Source organism: Aegilops tauschii, chromosome 1, assembly GCF_002575655.3.
Source record: "Aegilops tauschii subsp. strangulata cultivar AL8/78 chromosome 1, Aet v6.0, whole genome shotgun sequence".
Classification (NCBI taxonomy): Eukaryota; Viridiplantae; Streptophyta; class Magnoliopsida; order Poales; family Poaceae; genus Aegilops; species Aegilops tauschii.
Genome location: NC_053035.3, coordinates 314,373,488 through 314,395,719, shown reverse-complemented (window position 1 = coordinate 314,395,719; position 22,232 = coordinate 314,373,488). Strand labels below are relative to the sequence as shown.

The 22,232-nt window shown below is 58.1% G+C and overlaps 1 protein-coding gene across 2 annotated transcripts in view; it reads right to left on the bottom strand.

Annotated features, from left to right (window-relative positions):
* Window positions 1-283: 283 nt before the first annotated feature.
* Window positions 284-22,232, bottom strand: part of LOC109779979 (phragmoplastin DRP1E) — a 28,096-nt gene continuing 6,147 nt past the window's right edge. Inside the window, exon 16 of one of the 2 annotated variants that reach the window (XM_073496883.1) lies at window positions 284-302. The gene's annotated coding sequence lies outside the window, so the exon portion shown is untranslated. Of the gene's footprint in view, window positions 303-20,741; window positions 21,084-22,232 lie in introns of those variants that run through there. The other variant, XM_020338578.4, reaches the window with a different exon arrangement.

Sequence of the window (22,232 nt, the reverse complement as noted above, 5' to 3'; positions counted from 1 at the left end):
TGGTTCATGACTTTATTACAAAAATCTGCGAGGTAAAGGCGGAACATCCCTCCGCTCTCATAACCTTTTCCAACAAAGATTCCATATTTCGTAACAACTAATTTATTAGACTCAAAAACCAACTTAAACCCTTCTCTACATGGAAGGGAGCCACTAACGAGGTTCTTCTTGATGGCGGGGACATGCTGCACGTTCTTCAGCTGCACGATCCTTCCCGAAGTAAACTTCAGATCGACCGTGCCAACACCATGAACAGAAGCACTCGTGCCATTCCCCATCAATACGGACTCGTGGCCTGTGACCTGGTAAGAAGTGAACAATGAAATGTCAGCACACACATGTACACCTGCACCTGTGCCCACCCACCAATCGGTGGGCTGAAACACTGAAAAAATAGTAAATAAATTACCGTACCCAGGTGCACCATTCTCATTGTTGTCCACAATCATGTTGACGGACTTGGAGTCCTGTCCTGACTTCTTGTACTTGTTTGGGCACTTGTTGGCCCAATGTTCAACCGAACCACAAGTAAAGCAACCCTCGTCCTTCTTGTTCTTCTTGAAGGTCTTCTTACCCTTCTTCTTAAAGTCGGTATTGTGTTGGACACCGTTCTTTCCCTTGGGCTTGTGGGAGTTGAAGTTCTTCTGGTTCACCATGTTGGCGACAGAAGTCCCTTCGGCCCCTTTTCTATGCGAGTCCTTTGCCCTTGAATTCTGCTCAACACTCAGATGGCCAATGACATCCTCCACAGAGAATTCACGCCTCTGATGTTTCAGAGTGGTGGCAAAGTTCCTCCAGGAATTAGGGAGCTTAGCGATTATGCAGCCCGCGACAAACTTGCCCGGTAACTCGCACTTAAGAAGTTCAAGCTCCTTAACAATGCATATTATCTCATGAGCCTGCTCCAATACAGGACGGTTTTCAACCATCTTGTAATCGTGGAATTGCTCTATAATATACATCTCGCTCCCGGCATCGGCTGCCCCGAACTTAGATTCGAGCGCCTCCCACAAGTCCTTGGCGACATGCACATGTAAATATGCATCGACCAGTTTATCTCCGATCACGCTAAGAACTGCTCCGAGAAACACAACGGTAGCCTCCTTGAACGCCTTCTCCTGTTCAGGAGCAATCGTTCCCGTGGAGACACCGGTGACCCAGAACACGTTCATAACCGTGAGCCATAAAGTGGTCTTAGTCTGCCAACGCTTAAAATACGAACCGCTAAACTTATTCGGTTTCAGTGCAGCGGCAAAGCCACTTGCCGAGAAATTCCTACACATAATAGGTTTTTGGATTGTTGAGTAAATAGACAATTTCTCGATTAAATTAATCCATGAGTAAAACACTAGCATGGCATTGACACAAATAGACGCATACTGATATTCAGTCAAGCTAGCACATGCTGCGCTAATTGCAGAAAGATCTACGTATAACGCTAGCATGGCTAAAACAGAAAACTGTAGGAGCGGGATAAATAAGTTATACCCTCCAGTAGGCCATGCAGAGGCCGCGGCTTTGGTGGCAGCAGCGGCGTCCTCGGCGGCCTTCTTGTCGGCTTCAGCTTTCTCGGCGGCGGCACGTTCAGCGTCGGTGGACATGGTGATGATGAAGGCGACGCAGATGTAGAGGAAGTAGACGATCGGAAGCGAGCAGTCGCGTAATCGCTGCCCAAAAACCTAATCGCCCTTCACCCTGTACAGGAACCAGAAGGGCGTGGTTTCGGAGACCTGCTCTCCCGTCGACCGTGTACGCGGCGGACGGGATGGAGTCACCGGCAGCAGCAGCAAGGGAACGACGGTGGGCGTGCGCGTGGAGCAGATGTAATCTGTTCGTGGCGGCTAGGGTTAGGAGACACCGCACACTTATATAGGCGCAGCCGCGTGGAGAGACGTGGGCTCGACCCACGTCCGAGTCCGTGACAGCCCACGATCCGACGTCTCAGATCGTGGCCCAGCTGTCAGAGAACTCTCCGTTAGTGACTGGCAAAAATAAGCGCGTAGGTGTGAGCTCGGCTCGGCTCAATCCCGCAACCCGCGGCGCGGCGCGGCGCGTCGTGACGAGGCGTGGCGTGTCGAGGCGGGCGGCGGAGGAGGAGTGCGCGAGGGCCTCTTCTCTTCTCAAGCTCCAATAGCATGTAGAAGAGAAACCCTTATAAGGAGGTCCAACTCCTCTACCACTTCCGGGGTGGGACTAACTTCCCACTACACCTAGTGCCATATAACCCACATGGGCCCTTAGAGATTTTTCAGAAATTGCTATATGGGCCTAGAGCCCATCTCAAATTTCAGCAATCCCCCTATCGGGGGGGTGGACCCCGGGCAGGCAACGGAACCCGGATCCTCTTCAAAAAAACAACGGGGCTGGCACCGCCCCTCAATACTGGCACGCGTTTGGCCGGGTCGCTCGACCCGGCCAAGCCCCGCAAGCCGGGGCAGACTAGCCGACCCGGCAAGACACGTCGGCTCGGCCTCAACAACTAGCGCAAGACAGCCGAACCCGGCACGGCCAAAGCCTCCTCGACAAGCCAGCGCCACCCATGGCGTGCTACGCAATCCAGCCGCGGGTCAACTCCCGTCCCATCCAGGCCGTATGATGGGGACGAGACTTCAATCAACGATAACCGAGGCAACAGTGCCCCGCCCATGCCTCTTGTCAGCAGGAACGTGGCAACAGTGCCCCTCACCTACTCGCTGAACAGGGCCGGCGTGGCTACAGTGCCCCCGCCCTCACCGCTGACGACAACAAGCGGCAACCTAACGGAGAGCACTGTACGCGACTCAACTCGGCCACGCCCTGACGATCGACAAGACGGCGCATAGTCCCCCTAAGCTTGCGGGGCCCGCACCTAGGGGAACCCGGCGAACCACAAGCCCTCAGCGGGACCCAGCCCGGGTCCCCGGACACCGACAATATGGACCCACCGACTTGTAACATTACCATTGTACCCCCGGGGGGTTGGACTATAAAACCCCCGGGAGCCCACGGTCATTCGGGGGGCGGGCGGAAGGACTAGCCACAAAACAGCAACACCGGAGTGAAGGAGCAGCCCAAGCCTTGGCCAGCTCCCTTCCTCCTCCATACAGCTCCAGGAGCAACATTGTACTATCGATCATCCAACTACACTCGGCAGGACTAGGGGTATTATCTCTCCGGAGAGCCCCGAACTTGGGCATGTACAGCGTCCCGCGCCCGCTCATGCCAACCTCGCCTCTGGAGTCCACCAGCGCCCTCGAGCCTCCTCCTCTCTTTAGCCATCCCTTGGCATCTGCCGTGCGCCCACCACGACAGTTGGCGCCCACCGTGGGGCAGCTCGACGAGCTGGCCGGGAGCATGCTTCAGACGGGGCCCTTCTCCTACACCGACGAGTCCGTCGCGCTGGCGGACGACGTCGTCGGCGCGCTTGCCGCCTCCTTCGCCGCGCTGCGCATCTCCGATGCGTTCGCGGCCGACGAGTACCCCAGCGAGGTGCTTAGCTACTCCGACTCTCCCCTCTCCCTCAGCGGCGGCGTTTCCGCCGGGGCAATGGACGTCCTTGTGCAGGTCTTCGTCACCGGCGACGGCGCCTCCTCGTCGAGCAAGACGAGGAAGGCTGCCGAAGCCAGGGCCGCAGCGGATCGGATCGAGCCGTCCGATCCGTTGCGCGCCGCAATGCAGAGCCTCCGCGCCCCACCGGCACCGACGTCGACGCCATCAACGTCGCTGAGGCCCGAACCCAGCTCGAGGAAAGGCGCCAGCAGATGCTGGACCTATCTGAGACGCTCGCCGCCACTCAGCGTCGCCTGGATGCCGCTCAGCTGGAGCGCGACGCCGCCTACGGATTCACGCCCGCCGCGGCCGAGCCAAGCCGGGTCACCGATGTGCGTGCCCGGGGAGGAGCGATCGGCCGGGCCCTCGGCGCCGTCCCAACCGTCTACGAGACCCCAGCGAAGAACATGCGCGCTGCCCAGGCGGTCGCGGCCGGTCTGGACCAGCTCGCGGGTGAGGAGCTGAAAGAGCGCATCGGGCGGATGCGTGAACTCCTCCACGCCGCCAACACCCAGCAGGACCGCCTCAACCAACTCACCAAGCCGGCGGGATCCGGCTCCGCCCGCCTTGGCGGGCCCGGCGAACTTCTGCACACCGCTTCCTCGCCACCCGGCGAGGCGCACTCCGGCCGAGCCCGGACTCGGCGCGACCCGGCCGCTACAGCCGCGGTGGATTGGGCGACGAGCCCATCCTGGAGATCCAGCGCGGACCCGGCCAGCATGGCCGGCGTTCGGCTCCAACCGACCCGGCCCCCCGTGGCCTGGCCGCAAGTCGACTCGGCCCGCGCGCCATCGACGACACCGACGCTCGCCACTGCCTCGATCAGCTCGCTCGCTCCCTGGAGGTGGAGGAGAGCGGCGCTATCGGGCCGGCATGCTTCGGCCCGCGCATCCGGGAGGAGCCCTTCCCCAAAGGATTCATGCTCCCCCGCGACACCCCCAAGTACAACGGGACGGTGAAGCCAGAAGACTGGCTCACCGACTACACCACGGCCATTGGCATCACCGGTGCCACTCGTCGTCTCGCCGTGCGCTATGCACCGCTCATGCTCCAAGGGTCGGCCCGCACGTGGTTGAACAGCCTGCCGATGGGCAGCATCAACACGTGGGTGGACTTCGAGGAAGCCTTCGTCCGCAACTTCACGGGGACCTACAAGCGACCCGGCCGCCCTAGCCAGCTCGCCATGTGCGTGCAAGGGCCTACGGAGACTGGTCGCGAGTACCTCGCGCGCTGACCGAGCTCCGGAACAGGGCGTCCATGAAGTCCAGGCGATCCAGTACTTCGTCAGCGGGAGCCGAGACGGCACCCTCCTCAAGGACAAGCTCTTACGCTCCGAGCCGGCCACCATGGCCGCGCTCATGGTGACGGCAGACAAGTACGCCAACGCCGACTCCGCCATGAAGATCCAGGTGGCGCTGGATGAAGTCGGCAAGGCGAAGCCGGTTCCCCCTCCGAAGCCGGCCGGCGAAAGCAGCCGGCAGCAGCATCACCAGAACAACAAGCGCAAGGCCGACCAGCCGGCGCCGCGTCACGACAACCGGCTCATCGCGGCCACCGAGCCCGCGGAGGACCCGGCGGCGAAACGCCGGCAAATCGGCAAGACGGCATGGCAACCCGCCATGAGCTTCGAGCAGATGCTCGACGCCCCCTGCAAGCACCACAGCGGCGCAAGACCCTCCAGCACACGCTTCGGCAGTGCGGCATCACCAAGCGCATCATGAGGGGCGACGTCCCGCCCCCTCCGGCTCCGGCTCCAGGCGCGGGACAGCCGCCTCCGCCTCCACCGCCGCCTCCAGCTGGCGGCACGATGCGCGATGATGCCTACCCAGACCAGAGCGCGGCCTACGTTGTCTTCACCAGCCTCGGCGACGACAAGCACAGCGAGCGCCTCCTTCGGCAGGAGGTGAACACCGTCGTCCCGGCTAAGCCGGAGTTCATGCATTGGTCGGATCGCCCGATCACCTGGACCCGGGAGGATCACCCGGCAGTCATGCCGAGTCCGGTGGTTACACCCTCGTCCTCAACCCCACCATCGTCGCGCGGCGCACATGCAAGTTCTCCCGAGTCCTCATCGACGGCGGCAACAGCATCAACATCCTCTACTGCGACACGATGACCAAGCTCGGCCTCAAGGTCGAGGACCTGGAGCCAACCGGAAACGATCTTCCACGGCATCGTGCCTGGCCTCTCCTGCTCCCCCATTGGCCGGGTCCGGCTAGATGTCCTGTTCGGTGACAGCAGCCACTTCCGGCGCGAATCGGTCTGGTTCGAGGTGGTGGACCTGTCCAGCGTGTATCACGCGTTGCTGGGCCAGCCCGCGCTCGCCAAGTTCATGGCGGTTCCCCACTACGCGTACCTGAAGATGAAGATGCCGGGTCCCAGGGGCCTCATCACCATCACCGGCGATTACCGCAAGTCCCTGTAGTGCGCCCGAGACGGCGCCAAGTTGGCCGAGTCGCTGGTCATTGCCGAGGAGCGGCGCCAGCTCGACCGAATCGTCGCCCTGGCAGGCGAGGCCTCCGCCGCGTCGATCCCGACCCTGGACCCGGCCGACGAGGCCGCCTTCAAGCCCTCCAAGGAGACCAAGAAAGTGAAGCTCAACCCAGAAGACCCCAGCTGCAGCAAATACGTTGTCATAGGTGCCCGCCTCGACAGCAAATAGGAAGGCGAGCTCGTCGACTTCCTCCGTGAGAATCGGGACATCTTCACATGGACCCCCAAGGACATGCCGGGTATCCCGAGGAAGTACGCCGAGCACAAACTTCACGTCCGCAAGGACGCCAAGCCTGTCCGTCAACCCCTATGACGATTTTCCGAAGAGAAGAGAAGAACCATTGGTGAAGAGGTCGCCAAGCTTTTGGCGGCCGGCTTCATAATGGAAGTGTTTCACCCCGAGTGGCTGGCCAATCCAGTCCTCGTCCTGAAGAAGAACAAGACCTGGCGCATGTGTATCGATTACACCAGCCTCAACAAGGTCTGTCCCAAGGATCCATTCGCCCTCCCGCGGATCGACCAAGTCACCGACTCGACCGCCGGGTGTGAGCTCCTGTCCTTCCTGGATGCTTACTCCAGCTACCACCAGATCAAGCTAGACCCGGTCAACGCCTTGAAGACGTCCTTCATCACGCCCTTTGGGGCGTATTGCTACATCACCATGTCGTTCGGCTTGAAGAACGCCGGCGCCACCTTCCAGCGCTGCATGCAGAAATGCCTGTTGCCGCAACTCGGCCGCAATATCCATGTATACGTGGACGACATCGTGGTGAAGACCAAGCAGCACCTCACGCTCCTCGACGATTTAAAGGAAACCTTCGCCAACCTCCGCGAATACAAGGTCAAGCTTAACCCAGAAAAATGCGTCTTCGGCGTCCCGGCCGGGAAGCTACTCGGCTTCCTCGTCTCGGAACGGGGCATTGAGGCGAACCCGGAGAAGATCAAGGCCATCGAGCGCATGCGCAAGCCGGCTCGGCTGCGAGATGTCCAGAAGTTCACCAAATGCTTGGCCTCGGTCAGCCGGTTTCTAAGCCGGCTGGGCGAGAGGGCGCTACCCCTGTACCAGCTGATGAAGAAGACGAGCCCGTTCGAATGGAACGGCAAGGCAGACGAGGCCTTCCAAGACCTCAAGCGCATGCTCTCCACCGCACCAGTCCTGGCCGCGCCGACCGACAAGGAGCCGTTGTTGCTCTACATAGCCGCGACCTCGCGGGCGGTCAGCACGGTGCTGGTGGTCGAGCGACCAGAGAAGGGCAAGATCCAAGCCGTCCAGCGCCTAGTCTACTACCTGAGCGAGGTGCTCTCCATCTCCAAGCAGAACTACCCACACTACCAGAAGATGTGTTACGGCGTGTACTTCACCGCCAAGAAGCTGAAGCAGTATTTCCAAGAGCACGTTGTCACCGTGGTCAGCACGGCGCCTATCGGAGAAATCATCGGGTGTCGGGATGCCTCTGGCCGGGTTGCCAAGTGGGCGATCCAGCTAGCCGGCCACACCATCCTCTACGAGCCCCGCACCGCGATCAAGTCTCAAGCCCTGGCCAACTTCCTCGCCGACTGGACCGAGACCCAGTACTTGCCGCCGCCTCCTGACTCGACGCATTGGCGCATGCACTTCGACGGGTCCAAGATGCGACTCGGCTTGGGGGCCGGCATCATACTGTCTTCCCCGAAGGGCGACCGGCTCCGCTACGCGCTCCAGATCCACTTCGCCGCCTCCAACAACGTCGCCGAGTACGAAGCCCTTGTGCACGGCCTCCGGCTTGCCAAGGAACTCGGCATCCGGCGCATCCTGTGCTACGGCGACTCGGACCTGGTGGTGCAGCAGTGCTCCGGCGAATGGGACGCCCGCGACTCCAACATGGCAAGCTACCGCTTCCTTGTCCAGAAGCTGTCCGGATCCTTCGAGGGCTGCGAGTTCCTCCACGTCCCGCCCGCGGAGAACGAAGCAGCCGACACGCTCGCCAAGATCGCCTCGTCACGACAAGCCATCCCGTCCGACGTCTCCCTCGAGCACCTGCGCAAGCCGTCCGTCAAGCCATCGCCGGACTCCGAGTCCATCCATGTTCCAGACGACCCGGCCGCACCTCAACCCGGTCCGGGGACTGCTGAACCCGGCCCAGGGGCTGCTCAGCTCGACCCGGCCACCATCGTCCCGGACCCGGCCGTCGCCATCCCCGACCCGTGGGCTGCTCAACCCGGCTCGGGGGCTGCCGACTCGGAACCCACCCTGGTGGCCGTCTTCGCCGTGGTTACGGCTCCATCTTGGGCCCTCCCAATATCAGAATTTTTGGAGAACGGGGTTCTCCCCATGGACGAGACCGAAGCTCGGCAAGTGCAGCGCTGGGCGTCCGCCTACAACATCATCAACAACGAGCTCGTCAAGCGCAGCTCCACCGACGTGTTCCAGCGCTGCGTCGAGCAGGAACGGGGCATCGACATCCTCCTCGACATACATCAGGGCGAGTGTGGGTACCACGCCGCATCACGATCCCTGGTGGCCAAGGCGTTCCGCCATGGTTTCTACTGGCCCACGGCCCTCCAAGATGCTGAGTCGCTCGTCCTCAAGTGTGAGGGATGCCAACGCTTCAGCAAACGCAGCCACCAGCCGGCGTCAGCACTCCGCACCATACCGATCGCCTGGCCCTTCGCGGTCTGGGGACTCGACATGGTGGGACCCTTCAAAACCGCTCGAGGCGGCATGACGCACTTGCTGGTGGCAGTGGACAAATTCACCAAGTGGATCGAGGCAAGACCAATCAAGAAACTAGACAGGCCAACAGCCGTCCGGTTCATCAAGGACATAGCGGTGCGCTACGGCATGCGAACAGCATCATCACCGACAACGGCACCAACTTCGCCAAGGGCGCGCTCGAGCAATACTGCTCCGTCTCCGGCATCCGCCTCGACCCGGCCCCCGTTGCGCATCCGCAGTCCAACGGGCAGGTCGAGCGGGCCAATGGACTCATCCTGTCCGGCGTCAAGCCGCGACTCGTCGAGCCACTCATCCGCTCACCCGATAGCTGGCTTGACGAGTTGCCAGCCGTTCTCTGGAGTCTACGCACCACGCCGAATCGGTCGACCGGGTTCACCCCGTTCTTCCTTGTCTACGGAGCCGAAGCCGTCATCCCGACCGACGTCGAGTTCGACTCGCCGCGCGTCGCGATGTACACCGAAGCCGAAGCCAGAGAAGCCCGCGAAGATGGCGTCGGCCTACTCGAAGAAGCACGCCTCCTGGCGCTCAGTCGCTCGGCCATCTACCAGCAAGGCCTGAGGCACTACCACAGCAAGAAGATCAAGCCCCTCGCGTTCCGCGAGGGCGACCTCGTCCTCCGACTCGTCCAAGAGCAGGCAGGCCAGCACAAGCTGTCCCCTCCATGGGAGGGCCCATTCATCTTGAGCAGGGCCTTGCGCGACCGCAACGCCTACTACCTCATCGACGCACGCAAGTCAAGGAAGCGCAAGAAGGACACCGCCGGTGAAGAAACGACCCGGTCGTGGAACACGGAACTCCTCCGCCCGTTTTACAGTTGCCTGCACGAGCGTATGTATTATCGCCTTTTGTAAACGCATGAAACTATGGGATCCCCGAACGAGACTCGGGGGCTGCCTTTTGCCGACCAATTTATTGTGTCACTATTTTCTTGCATCACTATACCACTGAACCCGGCCACCGGTCTGACTCGCTCGACCCGGGGGCTCGGGGGCTGGCCGGCTCGGTCGCCACCCCGCCGCCTTACTTGGTGATTCCTGATAAAGTTAGGATGCCGCGGTCCCCCACTTCGCCCTAAAGCCACAGATCCAGCTTTGGTTGTCGGCTGGCAAGCACAACGGGCCAAAGCTCCCTTACGCTTCATACACTAAGTCAAAGGCTGCCGGGTCGATCAACCTGGCCCACCATTCATCAAATGAACAGCCGCACGACCGGCTGCTCACCAACCGGCTTCGCCGGATTGCCAGCCGGCCCAGTGGGTGTTTCGCTCGCGCTCAATGTTTCGAGGGACCCAAGTCCTGCGCGCTCCTCTCAAAGAACCGAACTCCTTGTCACGGACCGGAGCCTTGGCTGTCTGACTCGCGGGGGGGGAGGTTTGAGAAAGGAAAAGCGCATGAAATCGGTCCAAAAAACGGAAGGCAAAAAGCAAAAGCACCCACGACATCTACACAAGTATTTAAGAAAAGGCCCACGGCCCGAGTTCATTACACCCTAAAACCCCCAGTGGGTGGGTGGACCTGTTATTTAACAGATTTTACACAAAGTGTCTCAGGCATCTCCAGTGCCGCGTCGCGACATCGACGGCTCTCCCCTGGCGGCCTCCGGGTCCAGCGAGGTGCCGGTGTCCTCCTCAGCACCCGCGTCGCGGTAGACGCCCGTCTCCTCCGAGCTCCCCTTCGGATCGTGGAGGAGCAAGCCGTAGTCGTCGCCGTCCACGGCCCTGCCGTCTTCCGTCCGCTCCAGATGGAACTCGTCGTGGAAGGCGAACTCGGCGATGTAGCTGGCCCGGGAGGCGATCCGGCCGGCTTGCTCTTGCAAGAGCTACTCCGAACCGGCCCGCTGGCCCATCAACGCGTCCAGCTGCAGGTCCGGATGCCAGGACAGCGCGAACCGGAGCGCCATCTCAGCACTGGCACGAGCGGCGGAGACGCGCCACTCGCCAAGCCGGTCCGGCCCCATCTCCAACCAACGCGCCAGGCGCGAGAAGCTGCTCGGTTGGACGGAGTCCGGCCATAGGGCCGCCGTCATTGCGGTGCCGGCCTGGGACAGTCGCCCCAACTGCGTTCCCAGGACCTGCAGCCGGGCCTCAGCGGCGGCGATGATCTCCGGGAAGGTCCAGGCCACCCGCGGATCCGTCCCGGACCCAACGACGTCGGTCTGGTCGCGCTGATAGCGGACGGCTTCCTCCGCCAGCCGCTGCGTCTCTGGGAAGGCCCCTGCCGCAAAGGAAGAAGCGAGTTAGAAGAAGAAGAACAAGGAAGAAAGGTCGGATCCCGACCCGGCAAACGACAAGAAAAAGCACTTACTGGAGAAGGACTCTTCCAGGTGCTGCGCCTCAAGCAACGTACCATGCCGCTCCCGCTCGATGGCGTGGTCGCGCTCCTCGAGCGCCTTCTCCAGATCGGCCGCCTTGGCAAGGGCCGCCTTCAGCTCGGCGTCCTTGTCTTCGGCCGCCTCACGGCGACGGGCCTCGTCCTGACGGGCCCCCTCAGCCGTGGTGACCTGCCCCCGCAGGCGATCCACCTCGGCCTGGAGCCGGCCCTCGTCGTCGGCCAGCTGGCCGCGCTGCTGGTCCGCCTCCACCAGGGCCTGCTGCGCCTCTGCCACCTTGGCGGCTTCCGCCTTAAGGAGCTCCACCTCAGCCTCGAGGCGGCTCTTGTGACCCGCCAGCTGCTCATGCAGCCGGTTGGCCTCGTCGAGAGACCGCCGAGCCGCGGCCGCCTCCGCCCTCGCCTGCGCCGCCTCGACGCCAAGACGGCCGGTGTCGGCAACGAGACGGTCATAGTGATGACCGGCCCGGAGCAGACAAGTCCGCCAGGACAGCACCTCGGCTGCGAAAAAGGACTCGGCAGAAGAAAAAAGCAAGACTTAAGATTTGGCCCAACTATTACACAGTTGGCCCGAATCTCGGGGGCTACACCCAGTGGGTGCGCTAGCGCGCCCCCACTAGAAAAGAGCACAAGAATACCTGCGGCGACGCGGAGCTCCTCCTCCTTGGCGGCAAGCTGCTCCATGAGCTCCCGGTGCTTGCCCAGGAGATGATTGTAGGCGGCGACCCGGAAGGCGTCGAGATGCTGAAGAAAGCAGAAATCAGAACAAGGCCAACACTCTAAAGATTCGACCCAACTACTACGTAGTTGGCCCGAACCTCGGGGGCTACACCTAGTGGGTGCGCTGGCGCGCCCCCACAAAGAAGAAATTACAAGAAGACTTACCAGAACGGCGCGCTCCAGGTCGCGCGTCCGCTCCACCTCGGCCTGGGCGAAGGCCTCGAGCCGTTCCGTCCGGCCTCGCAGGCGGCGACTGACGGCGTCCATGTTGGGGAACGTAGTAATTTCAAAAATTTCCTACGCACACGCAAGATCATGGTGATGCATAGCAACGAGAGGGGAGAGTTTTGTCCACGTACCCTCGTAGACCGAAAGCGGAAGCGTTATCACAACGCGGTTGATGTAGTCGTACGTCTTCACGATCCGACTGATCAAGTACCGAACGCACGGCACCTCCAAGTTCAGCACACGTTCAGCCCGATGACGTCCCTCGAACTCCGATCCAGCCGAGTGTTGAGGGAGAGTTTCGTCAGCACGATGGTGTGGTGACGATGATGATGTTCTACCGACGCAGGGCTTCGCCTAAGCACCGCTATAGTATTACCGAGGTGGACTATGGTGGAGGGGGGCACCGCACACGGCTAAAAGATCAAACGATCAATTGTTGTGTCTCTAGAGTGCCCCCTGCCCCCGTATATAAAGGAGCAAGGGGGAGGTGCGGCCGGCCAGGAGGGGGCGCGCCAGGAGGAGTCCTACTCCCACCGGGAGTAGGACTCCCTCCCTTTTCCTTGTTGGATTAGGAGTGGAGGGGGAAAGAGGAGGGAGAGAGGAAGGAAGGGGGCGCCGCCCCCTTCTCCTTGTCCTATTCGGACTAGGGGGGGAGGGACGCGCGGCCCTGCCCTGCCCGCCTCTCCTCTTCTCCACAAAGGCCCACTATGGCCCATTAAGCCCCCGGGGGGTTCCGGTAACCTCCCGGTACTCTCGTAAAATTCCGATTTCACCCGGAACACTTCCGATATCCAAATATAGGCTTCCAATATATCAATCTTCATGTCTCGACCATCTCGAGACTCCTCATCATGTCCGTGATCACATCCGGGACTCCGAACAACCTTCGGTACATCAAAACATATAAACTCATAATATAACCGTCATTGAAACTTTAAGCGTGCGGACCCTACGGGTTCGAGAACTATGTAGACATGACCAAGACACGTCTCCGGTCAATAACCAATAGCGGAACCTGGATGCTCATATTGGCTTCCACATATTCTACGAAGATCTTTATCGGTCAGACCGCATAACAACATACGTTGTTCCCTTTGTCATCGGTATGTTACTTGCCCGAGATTCGATCGTCGGTATCTCAACACCTAGTTCAATCTCGTTACCGGCAAGTCTCTTTACTCGTTCTGTAATACATAATCCCGCAACTAACTCATTAGTTGCAATGCTTGCAAGGCTTAAGTGATGTGCATTACCGAGAGGGCCCAGAGATACCTCTCCGACAATCGGAGTGACAAATCCTAATCTCGAAATACGTCAACCCAACAAGTACCTTCGGAGACACCTGTAGAGCACCTTTATAATCACCCAGTTACGTTGTGACGTTTGGTCGCACACAAAGCGTTCCTCCGGTAAACGGGAGTTGCATAATCTCATAGTCATAGGAACATGTATAAGTCATGAAGAAAGCAATAGCAACATACTAAACGATCGAGTGCTAAGCTAACGGAATGGGTCAAGTCAATCACATCATTCTCCTAATGATGTGACCCCGTTAATCAAATGACAACTCATGTCAATGGCTAGGAAACATAACCATCTTTGATCAACGAGCTAGACAAGTAGAGGCATACTAGTGACACTCTGTTTGTCTATGTATTCACACAAGTATTATGTTTCCGGTTAATACAATTCTAGCATGAATAATAAACATTTATCATGATATAAGAAAATAAATAATAACTTTATTATTGCCTCTAGGGCATATTTCCTTCAGTCCAGCGCCGCCTCCTCCTGGGTCTGAGGCCCGAAGACAACGGCGCCGGCGCGGGCACGGCAGCTCGGCGCCCTCCCTGCCGGGGCACCAAGGCGTACTCCCCGCTGGCCGCTCGCGACGCGGCCAGCACCTCCTCCGACGCCCCTCCCAGCGCCGACGACGACCTGGACGCCGGGACGCCCTGCGTCGCCGTCTCTGACCCGGACGCCGGGACGCCCTGCGTCGCTGTCTCTGGCCCAGCTGCCGGGGTGGCCTCCGGCACCGCCGTCCGCGGTGCCTCCTCCAAAACTAGCTGCGCCTCCGACACCGCCGCCCGCAGCGTCTCTTCCAAAACGACGCCGCCTCCACCACCATCAGTCCCCGCTCGCTCGACCACGTCGGCCCGCGGCGGGGTGTCATCCGCCACCTCCACGACCTCCCGGTCGGGGATCACCACCTCAGCCCGGCCTCCACGGCCGCGCTCCCTCACCGACGACGGCTCAAAGACCGTCGCCGCCACCACCGTGCCCTCCGGCATCTCGCGCCAGGCCGGCTCCGCGCCGGGTCACGCCCATGCCGCCGCTGCGTCGGTCCAAGCACGGACCGACGCCGCCTCCAGCTCCGCCTCGGCCCGGTTCCTGCCCCGCCAGGCCAAGGCTTCGGCGTCGTTCGGATCCAGGCCGAGGTCCGAGTCGGCTCGTCCCTCCACCTCGGCCTGGTCGGCGAGGCCGGACCGGCTCCTGCAGAACGCGGCCCCTTCGGTGGTCGCGGCTTCCGCCGCCGCCCTCGCCAGCGCGATTGGCGACCTGAAGAGGAAGACAGAATGAGCAGAAAAGAAACAAGACTAGCTCAAGAAAAAAATATGAGCGCAAACGAGAGATGAAGCTTACCCCGCCAAGACCGGGGCCGGGGTTGGCCTCTCGTGCCTGCCGCCGCGCTTCCTCTTGGCCGGCCTCCCGGCCCCGTCCGGGTCCGCCGTGCGCTTCGGGGCCCAGGGTCGCGGCGCGACGCTGTCTTTCCCATGCGGGCGGCTCGGCACCGCCCCATGCGGGGACCCGGCTCCGCCCGCGTCGCCGCCTCCCCCGCCCAACGCCACTACACCGACAACTGGCGTCAGCACCGACCGTTCCGTGCCGCGGTCAGCAATTCAAGACACATGAAGAAAAACACGAGACTTACCCGCGCGACGCCCAGCGCCGGCGTCGGACTCGGCCTCCTCCTCCCCGCCATGAGCCGCGGGCTCCTCTGGCGCCATCGGCTCCACCTACGACGGGGCCCGGGCGTAAGGATGCCGAATCGCGTTCAGAAGTACCCCGCGCGTCGCGTCAGGACGGATGAGAAGGTGCGCAGCAGCAAAGTAAGAAGACCAGACACTCACCTGCGGCGCCGGGTTCGACTGGCTGTACGGCGCCTTGCCGAACCGCCAGTCCTCCCCAAGGTTGGCCTTGGAGATGTCATTCACGCCGCGCGCGACCTGCTCCGCGGACAGCTGCGTCGACCCCATGCGGTTGGGGTCTTGAAGGCCGACCATTTCGCCGATGAGGCAGGAGCGCCCCTGAAGCGGAAGGACCCGGCGCATGATGAACGCGGCGAGGAGGTCGGTGCCGGTGAGCCCCTCCCGCGTCCTCATCACCGTCACCCGCTCGCAGAGATTGACGATCTCCTGCGACGGGCGCCTGGGCGAGTAGCCCTAGTTCGTCTTCGCCCGCGGCGGTGCGATGACGAAGGCCGGAAGGTTGATGCGATCCGCACCAAGGTTGCGGACGTAGAAGAAGGAGTTCTGCCACTTCTTGGCAGAATCCTCCAGCGGGATCTTGGGGAAATCCGCCCCCGACCGCTTCGAGATGACGGCGGCGCCGCAATCGGCGAACTCCCCGGCCGACGGGCCCTGCTGCTTCAAGGAGAAGAAGCGCGCCCAGAGGTCGATCGTAGGCTCGACCCCCAGGTACCCCTCGTAGAGGGTGACGAAGCCGAAGAGCTGGACGATGGCGCCGGCGCCAAGATGATGCGGCTGGAGCCCGAAGAACTCCAGGAACGCGCGGAAGAAGGTGCTCGCCGGCAGCCCGAACCCGCGCTTGAAGTGCGTGAGGAAGACCACGCGCTCCTGCCCCTCGGGCCGAGGCCTCTGCTCGCCGCGCGGCAGGCGGACACCGACGTCCGTCTCCCGCGGCAGGCGCCGCGTCGCCGGAGTTGGGTGATGTCCTCGGAGGTGACATTCGAACCCATCCAGGAGCCCGATGGCAGCGACATGATCGAAGGAAGAAGAAGGAAGATGGACGGCGAAGGAGTTCTGCTCGGAGCAGCGGGCGCCGCAGTGCGTCAGTTGCAAAGAGCGGAGCGAGAGCAAAGGGACAGGAGGGCGCGAGCGAGAATAATGTCCGCCGCCCCCTGCCCCCTGATTTATAACCCTCGGTTTGAACGTGGGGAAGTGGGGAAGTGGGATCGTCTGCATGCGCCCGTTCCACTACCCCGCAATAAGTGCGCACGTACACGCGCAGTAACTGCCCGGGGAAGAGCAACCCTGCCCCCGGACGCCACAATAAATCCGCGCGCTTGGGCCGAGGGCGCGCGGCGGTGGGCCCCAGCCCGTCGCCCGGTCCCGTCACGCGCGTGGCCTGTCAGGCCCCTCCGACTTCCGGGCACCACGTGGCGCCCGCGCAAAGCCCGAAGGATTGCCCCAAGATTTGGTGGACTTCTCGGTCCCCGCCACGGCCGAGATGCCGCGATCCGGTTTCCGAGAAAACCGGCACACAGTGGGTGTTGCCGGCCCGACGCTCGTAGAATCCACCTTGCTTAAGGGGGAAACTGCGAAGGCCCACTCATCCGAAGACGGCGGACCTTCACAGCTTCGGGGACTACTGTCGGGGGGATGGACCCCGGGCAGGCAACGGAACCTGGATCCTCTTCAAAAAACAACGGGGCTGGCACCGCCCCTCAATACCGGCACGCATTTGGCCGGGTCGCTCAACCCGGCCAAGCCCCGCAAGCCGGCCAGACTAGCCGACCCGGCAAGACACGTCGACTCGGCCTCAACAACTAGCGCAAGACAGCCGAACCCGGCACGGCCAAAGCCTCCTCAACAAGCCAGCGCCACCCATGGCGTGCTACGCAATCCAGCCGCGGGTCAACTCCCGTCCCATCCAGGCCGTATGATGGGGACGAGACTTCAATCAACGATAACCGAGGCAACAGTGCCCCGCCCATGCCTCTGGTCAGCAGGAACGTGGCAACAGTGCCCCTCACCTACCCGCTGACCAAGGCCGGCGTGGCTACACCCCCGCCCTCACCGCTGACGACAACAAGCGGCAACCTGGCGGAGAGCACTGTACGCGACTCAACTCGGCCACGCCCTGACGATCGACAAGACGGCGCACAGTCCCCCTAGGCTTGCGGGGCCCGCACCTAGGGGAACCCGGCGAACCACAAGCCCTCAGCGGGACCCAGCCCGGGTCCTCGGACACCGACAATACGGACCCACCGACTTATAACATTACCATTGTACCCCCGGGGGGTTGGACTATAAAACCCCCGGGAGCCCACGATCATTCGGGGGGCGAGCGGAAGGACTAGCCACAAAACAGCAACACCGGAGAGAAGGAGCAGCCCAAGCCTTGGCCAGCTTCCTTCCTCCTCCATACAGCTCCAGGAGCAACATTGTACTATCGATCATCCAACTACACTCGGCAGGACTAGGGGTATTATCTCTCAGGAGAGCCTCGAACCTGGGTATGTCCAGCGTCCCGCGCCCGCTCATGCCAACCTCGCCTCTGGAGTCCACTAGCGCCCTCGAGCCTCCTCCTCTCTTTAGCCATCCCTTGGCATCTGCCGTGCGCCCACCACGACACCACCACCAGATCTCGAGGGCCCATTGTGTCCTCTGTTCCAATTACTGTTTCGATATACCAGTGTTTCAGTGAAGACCTGTTAAGGTTGAGCTTCACCTAGAGCAAGTAGCTACACTCCTTCACAACTGAACAATGGACTATGCCTTGAATTGTCAGTTTGGCGTAAAGAAGTTTCACCACATGTCTTACTAGTACTAGGCTGCCGAAGGCTAACCCCTCGGGTGGAGCATATAAGTCACACTCCTGGCCTATTCATGAGCTTACTAGAGATCACCCCAATCTCATAGACTGTGACCAGCAGTCGGGCTCATATAGGTGTGTTCCTCCAAAGATCGCTCTGTAGGATAGCATCTTGCTTATATAAGCTTCGGAACACATTAAGACAGTAGTCATCCTACCATACAGTATCGAGAGTATTGCATCTCCAACGGAGTGGGTTAGTATAGTTACTCTCCTCAGTTCACCACTGGCTTGTTTTCCCAGGTTCTAATTCACGGGATCTCCGATCACATATGTTGGGTTACTACCATGGCAACTCATGTGGGTCTCATACCCATATCCCTCGATGCATTATCTATCACAACACGTGATAGCCCTTTCGTAAAGGGATCTGCCAGATTCTTAGCCGTATGGACATACTCCAACGCTATCACTCCGGAGTTTCTTAATTTTCTGACAGCCTTTAATCTCATTCTTATGTGTTTGTTGGACTTCATGTTGTCCTTTGAACTTTTCACCTTGGTGATGACAGTCTGATTATCGCAGTTCTTAAGGATAGCCGGAACCGGTTTATCAACCAATGGCAAGTCCATCAAAAGATCTCGAAGCCATCCTGCTTCGACACCAGATGTGTCTAATGCTGTTAATTCTGCTTCCATTGTCGATCTCGTTAAGATTGTTTGCTTGCAAGACTTCCAGGAAACAGCGCCATCTCCAAGAGTAAACATATACCCAGTTGTGGCCTTCATCTCATCAGCATCAGAGATCCAATTTGCATCACTATACCCTTCAAGTACCGACGGGTATCCGGTATAGTGAAGTTCATAGTACTTTTCAGATAGCGCATAACTCTTTCAACAGCATGCCAATGTACATCACCCGGTTTGGAAACAAACCGGCTTAGTTTGCTCACAGCAAACGCGATGTCAGGCCTCGTTGCGCTCGCTAGGTACATCAGTGAACCAATGATTTGAGAGTATCTCAATTGATCTATAGCCGTGCCTTTGGACTTCCGAATCAACACGCTAGGATCATATGGTGTTTGAGATGGTGTGCAGTCCGAATATCCAAAACGACTCAACACCTTCTCAACATAGTGGGATTGCAGAAGTGTAATCCCACCCTCATTATCTCTCAGTAGCTTGATGTTTAAGATAACATTAGCCACACCAAGGTCTTTCATCTCAAAGTTCTGAGACAGAAACGACTTGACCTCCTCAATGCCTTTGAGGTTGGTTCCGAATATCAGTATGTCATCAACATATAAGCACAATATAACTCCTTCGCCCCCACCATGGCGATAGTATACACATTTGTCAGCCTCATTAACAACGAAACCAATAGATGTCAGAGTTGTATTGAACTTATCATGCCATTGCTTAGGTGCTTGCTTCAGGCCATATAAAGATTTCAGCAACCTACACACCTTTATTTCCTGACCATCTATCACAAAGCCATCTGGCTGTTGCATATAGATTTCCTCATTTAGCTCTCCATTCAGAAAAGCCGTCTTAACATCCATCTGGTGGACGAGAAGACCATGGGAGGCCGCCTACGAGAGTAATACTCTAATGGTGGTCAGTCTAGCCACAGGTGAATAAGTATCGAAGAAATCTTCTTCTTCTTTCTGGTCATAACCCTTGGCCACAAGCCTAGCCTTGTACTTTTCGATCGTACCATCGGGCCTAAGCTTCTTTTTGAACACCCACTTACATCCCAATGGTTTGCAACCATAGGGACGGTCAGTGATCTCCCATGTCCCGTTAGCCATGATGGAATCCATCTCGCTACGGACCGCATCCTTCCAGTAGTCAGCTTCTGGAGAGGCATACGCTTATGAAATAGAAGTAGGAGTATCATCCACGAGGTACACGAAGAAATCATCACCAAAGGTCTTTGCAGTCCTTTGTCTCTTGCCCCTACCAAGGGTTTCCTCGTCATCCTCCTCAGGATTTTCATCATGTGTTTGTTCATAATATTCCATAGGGATGGCAGGTTCAGGAGTCTCCTCAGATTCCTGTCTAGAAGTGCTTTGCATATCTCTCATAGAAAAAATATCCTCGAAGAATGTAGCATCCTTAGACTCCATAATTGTACCGACCTTCTGGTCAGGTAACTCAGATTTCACTACTAGAAATCTATAGCCAACATTGTTCTTAGCGTAGCCCAAATTAACGCAGCCCACGGTCTTTGGTCCAAGCTTACGCTTTTTGGGGATCGGCACATTGACTTTCGCCAAACAGCCCCAAGTACGCAAGTACGAGAGTGTTGTCCTTCTCTTTGCCCATTTCTCATAGGGAGTGATCTCATTATCCTTTGTCGGAACTTTATTCAGGACATGACATGCGTCAATATAGCCTCCCCCATCATGCCTTGGATAAACCCGATGTATCTAACATGGCGTTAACCAAATCAGTTAGAGTACGGTTTTTCCGCTCGGCAACCCCGTTTGACTAGGGTGAATAGGGAGGCGCCCTCTCATGAATAATGTCGTGTTCCGCATAGAAGGAATCAAACTCACTCGAGAAGTACTCTCCACCACGATCTGACCGGACTCGTTTAATTTTCTTTTCAAGTTGATTCTCAACTTCTGCCTTATAGATTTTAAAGTAGTGTAGAGCCTCATCTTTAGTATTTAACAGATAAACATAGTAATATCTAGTGGAATCATCTATCAATGTCATGAAGTATTTCTTTCCACCTTTAGTCAACACATCATTCATCTCACAAAGATCAGAATGTATGAGTTCTAATGGTGCCAAGTGTCTCTCCTCCGCGGCCTTGTGAGGCTTGCGAGGTTGCTTAGCTTGCACACATGAAAGGCACTTAGAACCTTTGGCTAAAGTAAAACTCGGGATTAAATCCAACTTGGCTAGCCGCGTCATAACACCGAAACTAATGTGACAAAGACGTGAATGCCAAACTTCAGATTCATTAACATTCGAATGAACATGGTTCACGACTTTATTACAAAAATCTGCGAGGGAAAGGCGGAACATCGCTCCGCTCTCGTAACCTTTTCCAACAAAGAGTCCATATTTCGTAACAACTAATTTATTAGACTCGAAAACCAACTTAAACCCTTCTCTACATAGAAGGGAGCCACTAACGAGGTTCTTCTTGATGGCAGGGACATGTTGCACGTTCTTCAGCTGCACAATCCTTGCCGAAGTAAACTTCAGATCGACCGTGCCAACACCATGAACAGAAGCACTCGCGCCATTCCCCATAAATACGGACCCGTGGCCTGTGACCTGATAAGAAGTGAACAATGAAATGACGGCATACACATGTACACCTGCACCTGTGTCCACCCACCAATTGGTGGGCTGAAACACTGAAAAAACAGTAAATAAATTACCGTACCCAGGTACACCATTCTCATTGTTGTCCACAATCATGTTGACGGATTTGGAGTCCTGTCCTGACTTCTTATACTTGTTTGGGCACTTGTTGGCCCAATGTTCAACCGAACCACAAGTAAAGCAGCCCTCATGCTTCTTGTTCTTCTTGAAGGTCTTCTTACCCTTCTTCTTAAAGTCGGTATTGTGTTGGACACCGTTCTTTCCCTTGGGCTTGTGGGAGTTGAAGTTCTTCTGGTTCACCATGTTGGCGACAGAAGTCCCTTCGGCCCCTTTTCCGTGCGAGTTCTTTGCCTTTGAATTCTGCTCAACACTCAGATGGCCAATGACATCCTCCACAGAGAATTCACGCCTCTGATGTTTCAGAGTGGTGGCAAAGTTCCTCCAGGAATTAGGGAGCTTAGCGATTATGCAGCCCGCGACAAACTTGCCCGGTAACTCGCACTTAAGTTCAAGCTCCTTAACAATGCATATTATCTCATGAGTCTGCTCCAATACAGGACGGTTTTCAACCATCTTGTAATCGTGGAACTGCTCTATAATATACATCTCGCTCCCGGCATCGGCTGCCCCGAACTTAGATTCGAGCGCCTCCCACAAGTCCTTGGCGACATGCACATGTAAATATGCGTCGACCAGTTTATCTCCGATCACGCTAAAAACTGCTCCGAGAAACACAACGGTAGCCTCCTTGAACGCCTTCTCCTGTTCAGGAGCAATCGTTTCCGTGGAGACACCAGTGACCCAGAACACGTTCATAGCCGTGAGCCATAAAGTGGTCTTAGTCTGCCAACGCTTAAAATACGAACCGGTAAACATATCCGGTTTCAGTGCAGCGGCAAAGCCACTTGCCGAGAAATTCCTACACATAATAGGTTTTTGGATTGTTGAGTAAATAGGCAATTTCTCGATTAAATTAATCCACGAGTAAAACACTAGCATGGCATTGACACAAGTAGACGCATACTGATAGAGGCAGCGACGCATGTCCCACTACTACGTTAGACGGGTTAAACCCGGCCGGTCCTAGCGCAGCAAATA